We start from the raw sequence: 21,452 nt of genomic DNA, 5'->3' as shown, positions 1-21,452 counted from the left end.
TAAGGTCAGACTTAGGATTTCTTTGGACTTAAACTTCCTTAAAATATAATGGACTTGTTATGTGATACTTTGATTCCAATGACTCCACATCATAGCTACACCCATAGTTCTTCTCTAGACACATTTAATGATCTGCTGTTCTCTTTCCTTTATATGATGCTGTCATTCTCTACCTAACTGTTGGAACCATGAACCTATCTTTCAGAACCACACGTGAATCTTTTTTTTTTTCCCCCTCTGGAACGTTTTGTCCAATTGATCAGATTTACTGGGTATCGAAGCCCAATAGCGTCTACACTCTGAAACACCTTAAGACCTTCAGGTTTTTTAATGAAAGGTTGTGGAAGTCATGCCCTTGATTTTTTTCTTGCTGCAAGTCTAAGTTCTAATAGACCCTCTTGCTCAAGGCCTCTTCCGTTTTATCTTCTACCCTGGGCACAGAGAGCAACTTTCCCTTTTACCCCTGCAAACCTTGCTTTCCTGGTATCTATTCATTCCCGTGCACCCCTGGTTTCAAATTGACCAGTTCTTCTGTGAATTCATCTCTTTCTTGTGAAAACCTGTTTAATGCAGCTGATAGTAACCACACATGCTGCTGGCGCCCCACTGTCCAGCCTCCTCCCTGAGAGCTGGAATCCATTGTCACATACCTCCCTTCCAAGATAGTAGAGGCACCAGTTTCACCAACTGTTTTCCATTGGTAATACGCATTGCCTTCTTCCAGCCTCCACCAGGTCCCTTTGCTAAACAGCACCAATAACGACCAAACTTCATCTGTGACAGATATAGTACTAAACATTTCCCTTACGTTATTCTATTTAATGCTTATCAGCTTCTTTGTGATATCACCATTGCTTAACCACTAAAGAAATCAGCACTTAGTTTAAGTCATCTAAGGTTACACACTAGTGAGCCTGCCAGCACAGCATAATATTCTTTTATTTGAATAAACCATGATTTCCTTTTTCCTTCGTGGGCAGCCATTTGAGTTTCTCTAATTTTTTTTGTAGACAGTAGACATTCATATGCACCTGAGAGTTTTTCTAAGGCAAAAAATGAAAAGCAACACTACTAGGTTATACAGTACATATTCTACATGGTGAAGTATTATGTAACTGTTGGAATGAGGAATAGGTCTGTACAGTGTTATAAACACAGGTGAAAAAGGCAAGATAGAAAAAAGTGTGTAGTATGCTACTGTTCATCTAAGAAGCGTAAAGAGTATGACTACAAACACACATAAAAGGAGTATGAATACATATACACACAATACACTGCAATGTGTATCTATATATACATACATTTCATATATATTGCATATATAAGTAGAGTTTGCTTATAGTAAATATTATTTATTTATATATTAAAAAGATATAAATAAAATATCAGGATAAACTAAATTATTTTTAAAATTTCCTTTCCTAAAAGGAGAAGGAGGAGAGAGCAGTGGGGAGGGTTGAGGAAGAGAAGCTGAAATTGATGTCTGTGTACAGTATAAGGTAGGGATGTACTTCATTTTTTTCCTCCATGTGTGTAACCAGTTGTCCCAGAAATATGCAGCCTTATCCAACTGATTTACCATGTCATATATCAGGTTTGCATATATTGTGAGTCTGTTTCTGAGTATTATGGCTTTTTTCTCTATTACACTGTGTTTATCCCTGCACCAACATTATTCTATTCCAATTGCTATAAAATATTGCTTTATTAAATAGATCTTGTTATTTGGTAGGGCAAGTCCCCTAACTTAGTCTTCTTTAAAGTTGTTTTTGATGTTTCTCTGACCATTGTGCCTCCATAAGAATCTCTCGGTATTTGAATTTTCTTTTCATCTGTGTCTAATGTGCTGTTTAACTCACCCATTAAGTGTTTAAATGTAATGACAAATTTTTTTTATTCATAGAAGTTTTCTTTGGTTCCTTTTCAAATACATTTAATTTTTAATACTGCATTCCCCTCTCAAGTTTTGAGACTATCTTAATTTTCTTTCCTTCGTTATTTTAAACATAATTATTTTAGAATTTATGTCTGATCATTCCATTATCTGAACTTCTTGAGAGGGGGGCATCTGTATTGCTTAGTTCTGTTAAAATCTGAGATGGATTTCCATGTCAAGTTCTCAGTTTAGGGTTTTCTGGACCTTCAATGCAATGTAAATTCAAACCCCAAATCCAAGGGAAGGTAGTATTGCGGTTATGAATCTTCAGAGAACAATTTTATTTCCAGGCAAAGTCCAAACCATGACAAGCCTCAGTCATTCCCTTATCTTATTGGATGATGGACTGTTTTTTCTAATGTACCTTTATGCTAAAGGTAAACTCAGACCCAATTTTAAGTCACTATCTTAGCTTCATCTCCTCACTTTGTCTTCTTCACTTCGTAGGCGTTAGAAACATACCTTGCTGGGTTACACGGACAAGCAAATGCTCTGATGACTGTTAAAGCATCAGTACTCACCATGTAGATTGTCAGCTTCTTTATTTTCAGAGTCTGTGGATTTTTCTTCCTTTCTTGTAATGTCAGCTATATATTTAAGATGATATGTCATATTTTATTTAATATGCTTAGATCTATGTAGTCATATGGTGAACAGTTATCCTTTAAAAACTCATAACCAAATCAAAGTGTGTATACTGCTTTAAGGAATAAATCCCAGCTATGTCTAAAAGTGGGACCTGGTGTTCCTGGGAAACTGCCCTTCCCTTTACCAATGTCAGATGAAATACCTAGGAAAGTGTTAGAGTTGTTTGGATAAGATTTTGTACTCGGAAAGTGGGCAGAGTTATAATGGAAAGACTATCTAAGCGGCTGGGAAAATTCAAGATAGCATGAAGACCCAGTAAGTTCACCCAAAGGAGATTCTCATGCCTGGTGAATCCCTACTCAACAGCAGGTGTATCATCCACATCCAAGTGTGTCTGTGGGGAATGTATGTAGAGTTGGGAAACTGTGTGTATATATATATATACCATATATATACCATATAGATATACCATATATATACCATATATATACACCATATATATATACCATATAGATATACCATATATATACCATATATATATACCATATAGATATACCATATATATATACCATATATATACACCATACCCAACGTTTTCTTTATCATTGGTAATATTAACAGAATTTCACATTCAAAACATACCAAATTCCTCATAAGGATGGAGGAAGGAATTACGGATCCATTTGCAAGTAGAATAAGATTTATAGAAACAAAACCCAGGATGGCTGTCCCAGAGAGGGGCAGAGCCAGGATGGAGCTGCAGGCCACCTTGCAGCATTCAGGGGCCAGGTCTTCCGAGGAGCGACTCAACAAAGGCCGGGTTGTGACTGCACACTAGTAAGAAGCAGTTGACTGTTTTGTTTCTCCCACTAGATAACCATTTAAATGAATTTCACTTGTGATACTGAAATGGTCTATTTTATAATTAGCTGTAACATAACCTAAATCTTAAACAAACAAAGCATCTTATAGAACCTTTAGCATCTCAGAGCCACTTGGAAGAAATTCTTCTTAGCACTTACCAAAACCTTCTCACAGAGAGCTTCTAGAAAATTGTTGTGTCTCCAAAAAGCTCAATCCAATTTAAAATGTTCGTATTACTGACTTATTCTACATTTTACATCTACATGTAGCTTTACCATTATTTATGCAAATTCATCTTCGTGTTCCTTCATCTTAATTTTCTCTAAACAGGAAATAAACTGTTTCCTTCTTTATAACACTGCCTTGCTAAGTTATTTTTAAACTTTATTGTTGACATCTTCCCTTTTCCCATATCAGTAACAACTCTGCACTCTTTGCCCCAGCAATTTTACTTTCAGGCATTAAAATGTTCATCATAGACATTATTTACAAAGGATATCATCATCGTCATTGAATCTGTTGATTAATTAAATTAAAATTGGCTTATGTTAAATACATCATGATACATGTAAACAGTGCAGTGGCTGGTTATACTGAGGCCTGACGACACATGACAAATTAAAACAATAAAAAATTTTATTATTATTCTTATCATCCAAATAATTGTTTTACCAAAATAAAGAACTCACTGATGTACTTCTGTTATTAAAAACTATCTGCTTCTTCTCTCTTCTACTTTCCTTTATCTTCCTCTATATTAATTGTCTAAAGACCCTTCCTAGGTCAAAAAATCTTATTAAAAACAAACAACAAGTATACACAAGACAAGTGTATTAAGGAAGGAATTAGCCATGGTCCCCTAACTTGCAGACTCTGTAACTCAAGCACCTGCTCTCCTGTTGGCTTCAACAGTATCAGCGCGGGGCTTCAGAACACCCTGAGTTTCAGAACGTCAGCAAATGATGCCATGGTTGCGGGAAATATCATCCCTAGCACGGGCTCTCTTTTGCTTGAAATGGCAGTAAACTTTTTTTTTTTCCCCAACCCAAAATCTCATTAAGCATGACCTCTAATACCAACTTAAAAAGCAAAACAAAAACTAAAGGCAAACCTGTCCCATGTTCTCTTTCCTTCCCTGGTGTTTGCGTCTCAAATCTTACTTATGTTTCAGTATTTTATGCATTTTCTTTTTCCCTCCGTTTTTCATTACATGTTTTTTCCAAAGCTGAACTCCTCCACAACTTTGATTTTCTGTTGCCCTTTGATTTATGTGTCTCATTCCCCCTGTTCTCAGAGTTTTTGAGAAAAATAAGTCATGATGAAGCTCCTTTCAAACCATATAATGGTAGCAAAAGCAGGTTTAGAATAATTAAAAAATCATTATCAATTTGCTGCCCCGTCCCATTCCTATTCTTTCAGTTTTGAGGATTTCCTCATGCTTCTCGGACTCCTTACATTTACCCAGATTGAAATGGGAGTGAAAGCCTTCTCCAGTTTTCTCTCTCCTTTCCTCTGGCACTAGGCTCCTGCCTGCCTCTTCATGCATTTTTCATCTTCCATTAATATTTATTGCGCATCACAAGATAGGAGGTACCGGGTAGCAGGAAGGACCACACGAAGCCACTTCAGCCACTGATGCCGCAGAAAACATCTCAGCAGCCCTCGGCTTCTGCGATACCTTCTCTCCCTGAGTGGAATCCCCTTCCAGCACTCATTAAATCTTAAGAAAAGCTTCATCGCCTTTCCTGTGCTTTCCACCTTTCCTTGGACTGTTTGTTTGTTTATTTATTCTTTTTTGCCATGAGCAACATGAATTGGTTAAAAATCGAAGCATGAAACCAGAAAATAATTTATCCATGGTTGCTACAAATAATACCCTGCTTCACAACCTTGGCCCAGGACTACCACGTACCAGTGGAAAGGAAATTGATTTGTGCTGGAGTCCTTCTTGCTCCAGTCTCCAGATTAGTGTTATACTGTTCTTTATTAAAATGTTCTTTTGGTATCTCCCCGTCCTCCTAATATGCCATAGCTGAAAACTCATATAGAGCCATGCTGGGGAACAGTACACCAAAATCCCAGTCCCCCGACCAAAGAAGGCACTGCCTTGGCCTCTGGATGCAGGGAGAACATCTTCAAATTCTCAAGCATCCTTTGTGGGCTCACTACAGGGACTGGGGTCTGTTTTCATTGTGCCCCTAATGCATTCAGAGCACAGCAACTGGGTGATGACAGATACCAATCTTGCTAGCTAAGCTTTAGCAGACATTCACCGGGGGGAAAAGACAGAAGGGAGAGATCTGGCCCTCTCCACCCCACGATGTTTTTTTCTTGCTTTCCTGTGTGGTCAGTGTAAGTCTCTATGCCGGGTGCTATTTTTAGGAAGCCTCATTAAACTGTCAGCAAGAGTCCCAAGAGGAATAACCAGCATCTTAGTAAACAACATCTCATAGTAGTTTTATTTCTTTCTTTACTACTTTTAAAAAATGCAGATGAATCCATATTTGGAAAATTCTCTCATTTCTACACCCCCTGATAGGTGATAATCACATTATATTTACTAGCAGGTAAGAGATAAGATTTTGAGTTCAACATAGGTGCTACCCTTTCATACATGTTGTTTGTGGTCTGATTTGAACATTTTGATGTTTAAATATCAGGTGAGGAGGTAATTTAAATAAAACTTCATTGTTTGGTTTTATCAAATGTACCATGGGTGGAAATTTTAGTTTTTAATTTTTTTCACTTTATTTTAGTATAAGAAGGAAAAGAGATTGAATCAACAGAAATTTAGAGAAAATTAAGATGAAGGAACACGAAGATGAATTTGCATAAATAATGGTAAAGCTACATGTAGATGTAAAATGTAGAATAAGTCAGTAATACAAACATTTTAAATTGGATTGAGCTTTTTGGAAACACTCAATAATTTTCCAGAAGCTCTCTGTGAGAAGGTTTTGGTAAGTGCTGAAAAGAATTTGTTCCAAGTGGTTCTAAGATGCTAGAGGTTCTATAAGACACTTTGTTTAAGATTTAGATTATGTTACAGCTAATTATAAAATAGACCATGTCAGTATCACAAGTGGAATTCATTTAAATGATTATCTGGTGGGAGAAACAAATATAAAGGTGGGAAATGATGGCAAATAATTGGTTTGATTTCTTTTTTCTACTTTTTAACAAGCTGAGGTTTTGTTTATACGTGACCTTGATTTCTCTAGAGAGTGAATTAGAAACATATGGAAAAATTAATCCAAAGAAGCAACACAAACCAATACTGTGAGAAGAAATTACAATATTAGTGAACACAGAAAAAGAAAAGGGAGTCTGGGACTTATAGTACGTTTCAAACTGAATATCCTTCTAGAATCAGTTTTAATGATAGCAGGTAAATCATCACATAGAAAAATTACCTAATATATCCAAAAAACATTTAGGTTCATCACATAGTATCTTATTTATGATATTAACATAGATGAATTAGGACTTAGATAAAGTAATAGAATGACTCCACTTTCTACTAAAAGCTCTTCTGGGGGACTCAGTGAAATTATAAGAGCAATACTAGTGGAAAAGACAGTAGAAAGTAGAGTTGAAATAGGAATGCATGGAGAATACAGTTAATTTTCTTCTCTGCATATATTTCTCCTTGACAAGTTGACTATATATTTTTTGAAGTTTATACTATATATATTGATTTTTTTTCCACTTTTTCATGCAAGGTTTAATTGGGCTTTAAGCTGTGGAATTCGTTTTGTAAACCTTTCAAATAATTAATCAGGGAATAGAGAGCTGGGGAATAAGCCAGTTATTTTTCCATTCGTTTTGAATTTGCAGGAAGCAAATTCTTCAAACTCATGATCCTGGGTTTCAAACTTGCTCCTGAGCTGTGATCGCTGGATGGAATTTATATGATCCACTCAACATAACTGCTTAGTTCCCTGGTAACAAAGTGATGAATATTGATACCATCTCTTGTCCCAGCCTCCATCCCCGGCAGGCTCTGTGCTGTGTGTGTTCTCAGTTAGTTTCCACAGCAGTTTGAGGAGAGAAATATAATTATTATTCCAATTTTACAGATGAGGAGATGGAAGCTTAGGATGGCTACGTAACGTTGGAAATCACATATCTGGGGAGTGGAGAGCTGGGCTTTACAGCCACGGAGTCTATTCCAGACCTCACATGCTCAACCTCAAGTCTTTGTGGTGCATTCATCTCATGACTGATGTGGGTTCAAGTGCAGCTTGGTGCTCTGGAGCTGAACAGACGTAAATGGCCTGCCTGGGGACCAAACCCACAACCTTGGCATGATTAACGCAGGGCTAACAAACTAACTCGACAGCAGAAGCAAATTATCCTGCATCCTTTATTATGATTTGATGGTTTTTTTCAGGTCAGGCTATGAAAATCAAGAAGGGACATCTATTAAAACATACGCGCATCTGGTCACTTTAATCCTTTTTCTAGATCATTCTAAAGACTTAGATTTAGGTATGTATACAAGTTGGCATGCGATATACTTGTGTTTGTACGCAAGTGGGAATGTATGTGAATACATGCGAAGATAAACAACCCTAGATACAAAATGTGAACCTCATCAGGATTCCGCGTTGATGCACGTGCATCTATTTGTGTTCTCACATAATTAATGTCTGTGAATGTGCGGTGTGTGTGTATGTACGTGTGTAATGACCAAAGTCTCACCAATCTTGCATTTCAGTGATCCTCCAGGATTTTCTAATAACAACTATTATCACTGAAAGCAATGACAGGAAGACTGGATACTTTTGAATGAGAAATTCGCTTTTATACATTTAAAATAAAAACACAGTGTACCTTTCATTTTGCAATCAGATGTGGGGAAATCTGAAGTCCTGGTCTCCTTTCTTCTTTAGGGAGGGTAAGAGTTTCTGCATAAAGTTTAAAGGACACTATCCCCATGGAGTAAAACTATAAAGAAGGTATTGTTTGTCGCTAATGAGGCACAATGGTTTTATTTACGTTTCAGTCAAATTGAAACAGGAACCCAAGAGGGTGTCAGAAACAGCTAATACCGGAAGGGGAGGGGGCGAAACAGCTGAGACTAGAGATCCTTCAGGATCTGTAATTTTTGTCACTGATGCTAACAGAAATGGAGACAGTGGTGTGTCAAGGAGGGAAGGGTAAAAGTCATGGCGACTACTGCCTGAAAAAGAATTGCTTTCTCATAGCCAAGGATTTCTGAATCCAAGTTAGAAAGGAAAAAAAAAAAAATTAAAACGCGCTTGCCATGTGCTTAGTACCATTTGCCTTGACAGGAAAAACAACAGCATTTTGCCTCCGCAGCTTATTCCTCATCAGTGAACTCCTTCCCCAAACAAGACACTGCACATCAGCCATTTGGGATCCCTTCCATCCGTGTTGTAATGAGCTCTCTGTGCAGTTTGTACTCACTGCACAGTGTACGGAAGCCAAGAGCAAGGAGTTGGTAATCTGGGCACCCACAGTTGTGATGAGGCATCTTCAGTGTAATCGTCCAAATCAAATATTTGGCTGTGCTTCTTTCAGATGCGATATCTCATATTGTCACTGTGGTACTGGCAGGGGAGCTGAGCCCGCCTGGGGGAGAGGCACCCGAGGCGGATGGGGGCAGGGAGGAAAGAGTCCTCCGCCGGCACCATCTTCCTGCAGTATCTCCTGCCCTTTGTTGTTCTGGGTCTCATCTGAAGCTGCTGCACCTCTTGGACAAGGGCCAAAGGGCATGAAACGAACGACGAATAGCAGAAAAGCACACCTCTCTGAGGTCACATTTTCCTTTAGCAGCAAAGATTTAATTAAATTAATTAATTAATTAATTTGGCCACACCATGCGGCTCGTGGGATCTTAGTACCCTGACCAGGGATCCAACCGGTGCCCCTTGCAGTGGAAGCGCAGGGTCCTAACCACTGGACCGCAAGGGAATTCTCAGCAGCAAAGATTTTAAATACTAGTCCTCTTGCTATTAGTATGTTAGTATAGTGTTATATTATCTACTGCTGTACTATTATCCTTGATGGTGGTGACAAGCTTTTGAAATGCATCCTCTAGTCAACACAGCAATTTTCACATATGTTGCTTCATTTGGTTCTAAGACAACCATATAAGGTAAGTATAAGAGAAGAGAGGCTTAGCCCATCAGAGGGTTACTAGCTCCTACAAGGAACTGTGGAGATAGCCTGGAAATCTGTGTCTACTTCTCATGACCTGCTGGGCTTCTTCTCCCTCTGCTGTGCTTACTCATTGAGAAAACGTTACTGATATTTTAGGAAACATTTATCCTCACGTCATGTTGTGCCCCCTGTGTCACAAATTTTTAAAACCAGACAAAACGCTGTGGATCTTTTTAAAATTTCAAAATCATATTTTTATTCCAATTTTATTGACATATAATTGGCATACAGTGCTGTAGAAGTTTAAGGTGTACAGCATATGAATTGACTTACATACATCATGAAATGATCACGACAATAAGTTTGGTGAACAGTCATCTCCTATACGTACGGAATTGAAGAAATAGAAAATATATTTTTCCTTGTGATGAGAACTCAGGATTTACTGTCTTTAAAACTTTCGTATATAGTGTACAACACTGTTATTTATCATGTTGTACCTCACATTCCTGGTATGTATTTATCTCATAACTGGAATCTTGTAACTTTTAACCACATTCATCCAATCCTCCCTCCCCCCAGCCCCACTTTGGTAACCACAAATCTGATCTCTTTTTCGGTGAGATTCCTTGTTTGTTTTGAAGTATAATTAACATACAACACTATGTTAGTTCCTGGTACATAACATAATGATTTGATATTTCTATACATTTCAAAATGATCATCGCGAAAATTCTAGTTACCATCTGTCGCCATACAAGGATGTTACATAATTATTGACTATATTCCCCACACTGTACATTTCATACCCATGACATTTATTTTGTAACGGGAAGTTTGTAGTTCTTAATCTCCCTCACCTATTTCTCTCCTCCCCCATCCCCCTCCCCTCTGGCAACCACATGCTTGTTCTCTGTATCTATGGCTCTGCTTATGTTTTATTATGTTTGTTCATTTGTTTTGTTTTCTAGATTCCACACATAAGTGAAATCATACGGCATTTGTCTTTCTCTGTCTGACTTATTTCACTTAGCATACGGCTCTGTAGGTCCATCCATGTTATTGCAAATGGCAAGATTTCATTCTTTTTATGACTGAGTAATATTCCATTGTATACATGTGCCACATCTTCTTTATCCATTCATCTATCTATGGGCACTTTTAGATTGCTTTCATATCTTGGCTCCTGTAAATACTGCTGCAATGATATTAGGTGTGCATATATCTTTTTAAATTAGTGTTTATGTTTTCTCCCGATAAATAGCCAGGAGTGGAATTGCTGGATTGTATGGTAGTTCTATTTTTAACTTTTTGAAAACTCTCCATACTGTTTTCCATAGTGGCTGCGTAAATTTATATACATTCCCACTAACAGTGTACAGGGTTCCCTTTTCTCCACATCTTCACCAACAATTGTTATTTGTTCTTTTTGTTAACAGCCATTCTAACAGGCGCGAGGTGATATCTCATTGTGGTTTTGATTTGCATTTCCCTGATAATTAGTGATATTGAGCATCTTTGCATGTGTCTGTTGACCATTTGTAAGACTTCGGGAAAATGTCTATTCAGATCTTCTGCCCACTTTTTAATCGGTTTGTTTGTTTTGGATATTGGTTGTATTAGTTCTTTGTGTATTTTGGATATTAACCCCTTGTCAGATATACCTTCTCCAATTCAGCAGGCAGCCTTTTTGTTTTGTTGATAGTTTCCTTAGCTGTGCAAATGCTTTTCAGTTTGATGTAGTCTCATTTGCTTTTTTCTGTTTGTTTCCCTTGCCTGAGGAGGCATATCTAAAAAACTATTGCTAAGACCTGTGTCAAAGAGCAGACTGCCTATGTTTTCTTCTAGAAGTTTTATGGTTTCAGATCATACATTTAAGTCTTTAAATAATATTAAATAGCAGTTGTTTTATGTGTAAAATATTTGTTAAATAATAACAAAAATAATATTTTATCTGTCTATATTTTCTTCCTGGTTGGGAGGGAAGATTGATTACATAAGCCTAGTTTTTCATCACATTCCTGTGCCGCTCCATTATTCTTGTGCCCAGCTTGAATGAACTGGGCTGACTCATTTGGTTCCCATGTCCTCTTTGCTCTCACCTCAGTTCCTTGGTGCTCAACACTTCCAGCCCTAGGTTGTAGTTTGTTTGTTTTCATGGGTCTAATGGCTCAACCAGAAAACCTGGACCCTCCTTCTGAACTGTATCCCAGTGGCTTGTGCTTTTTAACCCAGAGATACGTTTTCCTGTATGGTCTGCTTCCCTGCAGTTCAGAATTTCACCTGCCCTTAGATTTCCTATTGCTGGATTCCACCAGCCTGTTGGGACCCACTGCTCCTTTGTGTAGAGCTCCTGATGCTATATTTGCATTTGCCTGTTTATTCATCATCAGATTCTTCTGACGTGTTGCTCAGCCTGCTGAGCCACATAACCCCCCCAGGCCTCCTTCTAGATTTCACCTACTTAAAATATGTGGTCAATTTTTAGATCTCGTTTCCTCTCAAGAGTCCCCCAGCCTCGTGTAGCTATGCACACAGGCCAAGCCCATACATTGCCTAACCTATAATAAATAAGATAGAGTCAGATTAGAATAGTTCTTAGAAGGAAGTAGGGTGTTTTTAGACTTGATACAGGAGGAGAAAGTGAGCCGTGGGAGACCCTTAGTCAGATAAATGAGTTGGTGTAAAGAGCATTGAAAAAGAATAATATGGCAGAAATATGAAGGCTGGATTGGGAAATAGAGCCATATAGCAGCGATCAATAAAAAGTTACCTGAGAAAGAGTGAAGAAAATAGCTGGTGGGATTTGGGAGGAAAGGAAATGATGGGGTACATTTCAAAGGACAGAGTGATGATGCTTCATTCATTTCTTCCTTCACTGTGTGCTCATGCACTACTTCAACAAGCATTCATCCGTTGCATTTGTTATGGATTGAACCCCCAGGACCTCAGAATGTGAACTTATTTGGAAATAGGGTCCTTGCAGATGTAATCAGATAAAATGAGGTCATACTGAGCAAAGTGAGCCCCTAATTCAGTAGGATTGGTGTCCTTGTAAAGAGGGAAAATTTGAACACAAAGAGACATGTGCAGAGGGAAGATGTTGTGAAGAGGCACAGGGAGAAGATGATCATGTACAAGCCAAGGAGAGAAGCCTGGACAGATCCTTCTGTCACAGCCCTCAGAAGAAACCAGCCTTCCAACACCTCGATTTCAGCCTTCCCGACTCCAGAGCTCCAAGATGGTAAATCTTCATTGCCCAAGCCACCCAGCTTGTGGTCCTTTGCTACAGCAGCCCTAGCAAATTAATCCAAGATTGAATGTGACACTTCTAGGTACCAGGAACACAGTGGGGGATGAGAAGGAGCCTGTCTCCCTGCTTTGAGGAGCAACTTGAGTGATTTTAAAGGTGAATAAGAATGCACGGTGATGAGTGACATTACAGAGATAGGAAATAATTGTGTGCGGGGATGTGAGAGAAGTTCCATTAAAGAGGTGACGTTTGATCTCGATTTTAAAGGGTGGGCAGGCATTTGGGAGAAGATGAAGGTGCAAAGGGCAATTTAAGCAGAAGCGGAGACAAGGGACCTAGGGAGGGTTAGGGAACAGCAAGACTGTGAGCATGGTGGAGGGTCTGCGGGGTGGGAGAGAGTTGAGAATGAATGTGGATAAGAAGTGTGGCTGAAATAAGGACCATTCAAGCTAAGGAATTTGGGATTTTATCCAAACTAATCACAAATAGTCAACATTTTAAAATCAGGTCAGTGATGTGAATGATTTTGAATTTTTTTTGGAGGATAACTTTACTAGGAATGTAAAAGGTGGAGGGAGTGGGGAGAGACTGGCTGTGGTGGTGGGGACTCACACCGGAGGCTTGTTAGGTGTCCAGGTGAGAGGTCATCAGGTAGAGGATGAAGGTATCATCACTAGGATAGAGAGAGAAAAGGCAGGAATCCAGGGGCATCTCTTAGTAGAATTAGTTTGAGTGGGATCTGCAGATGTAGATGGTGAGGAGAGAGTTGGGGACAACTGAAAATTGCCCTGAATTTAGAGGGCTTAGCACAATGCCTGGCAAATAGCAGAGATTCAATTTATGCCAATAGTTTGTGTGGCTCCAAGCCTCCCGGCTGGAAACTGAGCTGTAAATACAAGAGGTAGAATGTATTTGGAGGGCGATGTGGAAGGCACGGGGCTGATTTGTCTCCTTCTTCATTCAAAATGTGCACTGAGTGTCTGTTCTCTGCCAGATATTGACAACAGGTAGGGCTTTTTTTTTTTTTAACATCTTTATTGGAGTATAATTGCTTTACATTGTTGTGTTAGTTGCTGCTGTATAACAAAGTGAATCAGCTATATGTATACATATATCCCCATATCCCCTCCCTCTTGCGTCTCCCTCCCACCCTCCCTATCCCACCCTTCTAGGTGGTCACAAATCTCGGAGCTGATCTCCCTGTGCTGTGCAGCTGCTTCCCACTAGCTATCTATTTTACATTCGGTAGTGTATGTATGTCCATGCCACTCTCTCACTTCGTCTCAAGGGTTTTTCTCTTTTAAAAAAAGTCAATCATCAGAGATATTTGAGAATTAGTAAAAAGCATATATTGCAAAGCTAAGACTATTCTGACTTGTAGTTGACTCACAAAAACAGAGGAACAAACAAAAAATAGAAACAGGTAATTTCCATACTACATAATTGATTCCAAAGCATTGAAAAAGTTTCTTTTTCCCCTAAACTATTGAATTCATTTTGTAAAAAACTGCCCAAATCATGGATATGGAAACAGCATAAATACCACATGTACCAAAAAGCCACTAAACCAAATGAGAAAGAAGAACCCCCCCCACCCCCCAAATACTTGTAGACTCATCTGATTGAAGAGAGCTGTGAAAAATCTTGCCACCAAATTTTCAAATGCCAGGGGGTCCAACATTTCCCCACCTCTTTGGTCACAACTCGTTGGCTGTTGTTCTTCCTCTCTGAAACCAATTTTCCACATCACCTCTGGACCGCATCTTTCTTCAAGCTGAGCCCCAAAATCACATACTTTCTCTCACTTCCTTTCCCATTAGCACTCAAGTCTCCCCCATATTGTAAAGAGTTCCCCGCGTCACTTTTGTTTCCCATCTCTGTACCCCTGGTTAACGTTGTACAGCCATACCTCTAGAGCGTGTCTGTTTGTCTACTCATTTTCCTCTAACCAGCTCTGCCATCCTTCTCCATCCCTACAATTTCCTAGGGCAGCCTGTCTCCTGATTTCCTGGCTCCTCTGAAACTGCATTTCTCGAGGATATCAACCAAGTGCCTGGGTTTGACCCAATAGCAATTCCCAACTTTTCCCTACTCAAATTTTGGACACATCTGTCACTATTGACCACTACCTCTTTTTGAAACAATTTCAGCCTCTGTTGTTTTCCCTTAAATTTCTCTAATTGTTTCCTTTAACACCTCCTGCTTGATCTTTTTCCCTTTGGCAAATCTTCAGATCACTGGTTGCCAAGCTTGAATATGAATAGGAATCCTGTGGGTCTCACCATAAGAGATTAGCCTTTCGAAGATTTAACAAGCACAGATTTGATCCTAATTCTAGCAATCCCTTGAGAATCTCTGCCTGAAAGTTAGTGTTTATCAGCTCTGCATCCTAGCCCCGGTCTATCCTCATTTCACAAGCCCCCCTGAGAGATTTCATTTACTCCTGTGTCTTTAATTCCTATCTAGACCCTGATGACTGCCAGAAATCTAGCTTCATTCTCTAGCTACTCACTGTTTTCAAAGCTGATATCCAGATGTCTACTGATTCCCCACCTTGACTATATAGATCCAAATAGATACTTCACATGCCCCAGACTAACCCATGACTGTCCCTCTCATGTGTATCCTCTATGCTCTGTATCGAGGTGAACAGCCCAGGACAGATACAACACCTCATTCCAGAGTCATCGGTTCCCAAGTTCTCCTGAGTCATTTCCTAAGAACCTCCTGAATCTGCCTACTTCCTTCTAATCCTTCTGTTGAATCACTGCGTCCCCCATCTAAACTTTTGTCTGAAGCATCCCAGGGACCTCCTCCATGTTTCTACGATTCCAGTGCTGTCAGCCTTCAAATCACTTTCCATATCGTGGCCAGAGCGGTCCTTCTAAGGTGATCTGATCTCATCACTCCTCTGCTGTAGGGGCCTCCCAGGGATGACTCCTTAAGGTGGCTTGTCTTATTCACACCTGGCCTCTGATGCTGTCTCTCGTTTTCTCTCTACAGGTCTCCCACTCCACGTTTACTTTGCACGCTGATAATATTAAGGTACTCTGATTGTTTTCAGATACACTATACTCATCTCACCTCAGGAACAGGCTAGTACATGTTTGTTCCTGTTCATCCTTCAAAGATTCATTTGGATTTCAGTTCCTCTGGGAACCACTTCTTACTTCTCCCATCATACTCTATATATCGATATCACAAAATCTGTTACAATTTATTATAATCATATATTTAACCATATGCATCCATCTGTAAATTGTAATCTTATGAATGGGAGAGCTTGTCTATGCTTACTCATTACCATCCCATTAGTGTCTTGCATTGTGCTTAGTTTTGTGGACAGGCAGTAGTTAATTGTTGGATAAATTAATAAATAACCCACCATGGCAAATGCAATTTAGGCAAAAGTCCTTGTGGACATTTTTGTCTCCTAAGTAAACCTTTCCACAGGTTTTGTCCACCTTTTCCTGAATCATGTGCATTTAAGCATGTCATAATAGACTTTTCTCAAATGTATTACAGAATTCAAGACCTGCTGTATAGAGAGAGCATTCATTTTTGTTTATGTAATTAAAGAAAAAATTGACTTCCTTTTCTTAATTAAGCAACCTATGTAGCTTACTTGTGATCATTTTTTTTTTTGCAAATATTCACAAATTATCTACTTAAAAATTTGGGAGGAATCTATCAAACGTACTGAAATTTCTATAATGTGCTTTATTTTCCTCTTTGAGAATTTGGTAGTTTAGCCTCCTACAAGTTTTGAAGGATTTTTCTCTGAAAGGCTTCTGTCAGTGATTCTGGGAGGAAGTTAGTATGTTGCCTTTCTTCTCACAGGGTGCAAACGACAGTTATGCTAACATTTCTAGTTTGAAGAAAAGTCTGCTGATCTCAAAAGAGAGATGTTCAAATCAATAGTTGTTCTTTCTCTTTCTCATTTATTGCAGGCATCGCAACAGTTCTCAATGAAGGAGCCATTCCATTGCTTATACTAAGATCTAATAGGGAATTTTATTCACCTTTGAGGTTTTTAATTGCCTGAGCTACTTAAATATTCAGCTTTTTTGGATACTCGTTCCTGGATAAAGATTTTTCTTTATTTATTTTAAACTTTAATTTGATTTTTTTTACTTCACCAATGTAAAATATTTCTATAAGTCTTACAATGAAAAATCACCATCTACTTGTCCTTCTGTCTTTACCCTGATTCTCAGAGGCAATGATTTTCAACACGTTTAGCTGTTTCTTATGGTCTTTACCTCAATATTTTTAATGTATTTTGTTATTCCTTTATTTTCTATACTGTATCTCCTTAATGTTTACATTTTACATATGATTCAATGACTTCTTAATATGTTACTTGTAATTAGACTAATATTAGGCAACTATATTCTGTGATTTTAACAAATATTATGTACAGCTGAGCTACGAAGTATACAATTGTGTTTTATTTCTTTTACACTATTTTTACTTTTTCTGTTTAAAATAATTTCGGTTGTCTCTGTAGTTAATAATTTTCTTTTTGCATATGTGAAAGGGGATGCATTATGCAACTTTTCTCCTTTTTATAGATTGTTACTATTATTTTATGAATGTCCACATCTAGAAATTAAACATGTTTTTTTGATTTATTATAGTTCAATATAAATTAGTATTGCTATCATTTTCCAAACAAAGCAAAGTCTTTGTTTGGAAACTCACTAAACTCACTAAATTTAATTACCTTTCTCCTATGTGTTATTTTCATGAATTTTAAAACTATATATATTCAAACTCCTCGAGGCATTATTATTGCCATTATTGTTTTATACAGTCAATATTCCTATAGATTTACCAACGTGTTTACTCTTTTGTTTGCTTTTATTCTTTCTTTCATTTCTATTCCCACTTGGGTTCATTTTCCTTCTCCCTGAAAAAAAAATCACTTTAATATCTTTTTGTGTGTGAGTTTACCAATATTATATTCTGTGTTTTCTTGTCTGAAAATGTCCTTTTTTACTTTTGTTTTTTAAGGACCATTTTTCTGGGTACAGAATTCTAGTTAACCAGTTCCTTTCATTTTCTTTGAGCACATTCTTCCCTGGCTTCCCATCTCTTTTGTGAAGTCAGCTTCCAGTATTATTACTATTTCTCTGAGGATATTGTGACTTTTTAAAAAAAACCACCCTGGTCCCTGGCTGCTCTTCACATTTTGTCATTGTTTTTCTGTCGTTTCATTCTTACGTGCCTACATGTGTTTCTTTTACTTTTTATGTTTTTGTTAGTTTGTTTCTGGTATTTATTTTGATTAGAGTTTACAGTGCTTTTGGAATATGTGGCTTGATATCTCTCACTAGTTTTGAAAATTCTGTTGGTATCTCCAGGCACTGCTTCCACCTCATTCTTTCCCCTCCTTATGTGACTCCAATAACTCATGTTAGATTTTTCACCATAACTCATGTATAATTTATGCCTTTTTCAGTATTTTCTATTTTTTTCTTCTTTGTGCTTTACTCTGGGTGTTTTCTATGGAATTATCTTCCAGTTTATTAATTCTCTCTTAAGCTGCATACCTCTGTAGTTAAATTCATTTGTTAATATCGTAATTTTTGACACTATGTATCTTTATAGTTCTAGAGTTTCCATTTTATTTCATTTAAATGTTTTTTAATCTTTAAAAATTTAAGAAGTCTTTTTTTGAGCATATTAATTCGAGTTACTTTAATGTTTAATTCCACTAACTGTAATAGGTGTGCCTGTTGCTTCTACGTTTTTTTGGTTTTGTTTTTTTCTATGTCTTGTTTGTTGGTAGGTCTTGGACTGGTCTAAAAAATTCCCTTTCAATTCAAGGGTCGATGGGGTTTGATATTCCACCACACTTGTAAACCATTATGAGAACTCTCTGATCTAAAGATATAGAAGAGATCACTGCTGACTCTGTCAAGGGGGTATACAGATGAGGGAAGATGTTACCCTTCTGGAAGGACTCCGACTTGGGGCACGTGGATTAGTGAGCCTATGGCTTTCTGTGTAAATTGCCACTTCCTCTCACCTAATCCAGCTTAACCAGGAAATAAAGCTTGGTAAACAGAGAGTGGACTGGATTTTGGACTCTACTTATTCCCTTGGGGAAGAGTCTTTTGTGGAGTACAACCTACATGAACTTTCATCGTGGACCCACCTGTGGACTATCATACATACCATTGGATCCACTAAGTCCGTAGAGATGCCAGCGATTTCTCAAGACTGTCCTGGGAATATGAGCTCTGGATCTACTTATTCTGTAAGGTTATTAGGTTTTTAAATATATTTATAAAGTATTTTATATATTAATATTATAAATATATATAATACTTTACAATATGATGTTAAAACTTGTGATATAACTAAAGCATAAAAAAAATACCACTTAAACATTTTAAGAGGCTGTCAAAAATACCTATAAAATATTTTCAGAAATGTTAGCTGGGGAAATTTTGTAATGACACAGGTAGTTAATACAAAAAGCCTCTGCCAATTTCTTTCATTCATAGGATAGTCTTTTTGTTGAACAAATAAAACACTTCCTCCAAGACAATTATGACAAAATGACAATTATATAGGAGAGGGAAAAGTATTGGAGGAGTTTCATGGCCTAGATCCAGTTACAAAAGCTGGATTTTATTTTATTTTATTGAAAATGAATATAGACCCTTTATACTGAGCCTTTTAGTAAGTTTCTCAAAGGAAATAATAAATGACCAATATGAGTAGAAATGCTGTTTTTAAGAGATTATCTCAATTTCCTGATGAATAGCTCATATATATTTTTATCCTATGTAAATATATTTATTCACTTTTTTTGATACTTTAGTGATGGAGTTGAGATGTACTGTTAGAAAATCTGACTCGAAGCGATCCTGAGAAAAAAATCATCTGTGGCCAAGAGGAGGGCAGTGTTTTGTAGTCACTAAGGAGTTTCTTCAAATAGCTATTTCCTCTCATTTCCTATCATCTTTAAGAATTGCAGAGGGTCAATTCTGATGTCTGTGTAATCAAAACTATTTAAATGAATAAATTCTTACCACAATTTTCTTTAAAAGTACTATTTCAGAGGCTGTAGGGATTGGTCTTTATGTTGCTATTAACTGAATGATTGAGGGCAATTCTGGGCCTCTGAGATCTCAAGTGTAAAACAACACATGATTTTAAGTTCTGAAATTTAACTCAGTTGCTCTCTACTCTGTGATGCCTTCCTTGATTTTCTTATTGGGTTAAGATCTGCTTCTTCATGCTCCATAGGTAAAGCTATCATTGTACCTGCTTTCCTGTTTTGAATAAAGTTACTCCTTGTATTCTTGTTTGTCAGGATAGGCTAGGTCATGCTGAAGTTAAATATCATTCCACAGTTTTGTTTTCACTTATACTGCTTGTCTGGTACAAATAGAGTTACCCATTCAGAGATGTAGAAAGGGTTTTACTGTCTTCTAGCTTTACAATCCTGAAAAGGAAGCCTCCTCAGTTGCTGTGGCAGAAGAGGCATCTTGGGAGTGACCTGCCAGTTCACAAATACACGCTGGTGACACGTGGCGCTTCTGCCCGTGGCCCATTGGCTGGAAAAAGTAGTCACCTGGATTCCCAGGGCAGCTGAGAAATTCAGGGGCATAGTTAGAGTATTTGATGAGTATCGTTGTCACTTCCATAACCACTTTATTTACCTCGGTACCATTCTATTCTTCTATTGGGAAGTCAGACCCAGAAGTTCACTGAAACCCACTTTACACACACAACTGACTAAGAGGATAGAGGTACAGAATTTGAGAACAAGTAATGACAAAAAACAGGGAAATATCTAGTACTGTTTTCCAAGGGAAAACTACTCTTTCCTTGGGAAACAGTGAACAGCTGTATTCATGGTCCAGCAAGAATCAAAAGCTATAATGAGAGTGAACTGCGATCTTCACCTCTGTTGTCACACGGACTGTGTCTCTATCTTACATGAAATTTCCCTCTTAAAAGAACACCCATCTATTGGATTAGAGCTCACATTAATGAACTAATTTTAAGTTGGTTACATCTGCAAAAACCCTATTTTCAAATAAGATCACTTTGATTGGTACTGATGATGGGCAGGATTTCAACATATATTTTAGGGGGACACAATTCAATGCCTAACAGTTTAAATGTCCCAACAAGCCAACAAGCAGCAAGGTTAGTAAGGAGGAAAAAAAACGAATGAAAAATTTATTAAAAACGTGACTGCCTATCAATAGGAGACTCGTTAAATAAATTATGGTACTGTGCATACTCAGAATGTTATGCAGCTATTTAAACAAATTAAGCTAAATCTCAATATACTGATATTTCAATGGAAATATATCTATATCCATGATATTTCAAATTAGAAAAAAAAACAAGTTAAAAATAATATGTAGAACATAAGACTTCCAGTTTCATCTTGGAGATGTAGGAGAGTTGAAAATGGCCACTGCATACAACAACATAAAAAAGCTGAACAAAATGTAAATTAAAAATTTTCATCAAACCCATCAGTGAAATGACTTTGTAGAACAAACAGCCAACAAGAAATCTGGGGAGAGACAGGTACTTGCAGGATAAATGAGGCTCATGTAATTGTTACCTGGGGCAGACACTACTAGACACCTTAGCTCAGTAAGAAGATCCAACTAAAATTTTTTCATGAAATCCTAAGGGCTGAGT

Source organism: Globicephala melas, chromosome 12 (genome assembly GCF_963455315.2).
Source record: "Globicephala melas chromosome 12, mGloMel1.2, whole genome shotgun sequence".
Taxonomy (NCBI): domain Eukaryota; kingdom Metazoa; phylum Chordata; class Mammalia; order Artiodactyla; family Delphinidae; genus Globicephala; species Globicephala melas.
The sequence above is the reverse complement of the archived record's forward strand: the minus strand, read 5'-3'. Positions refer to the sequence as shown.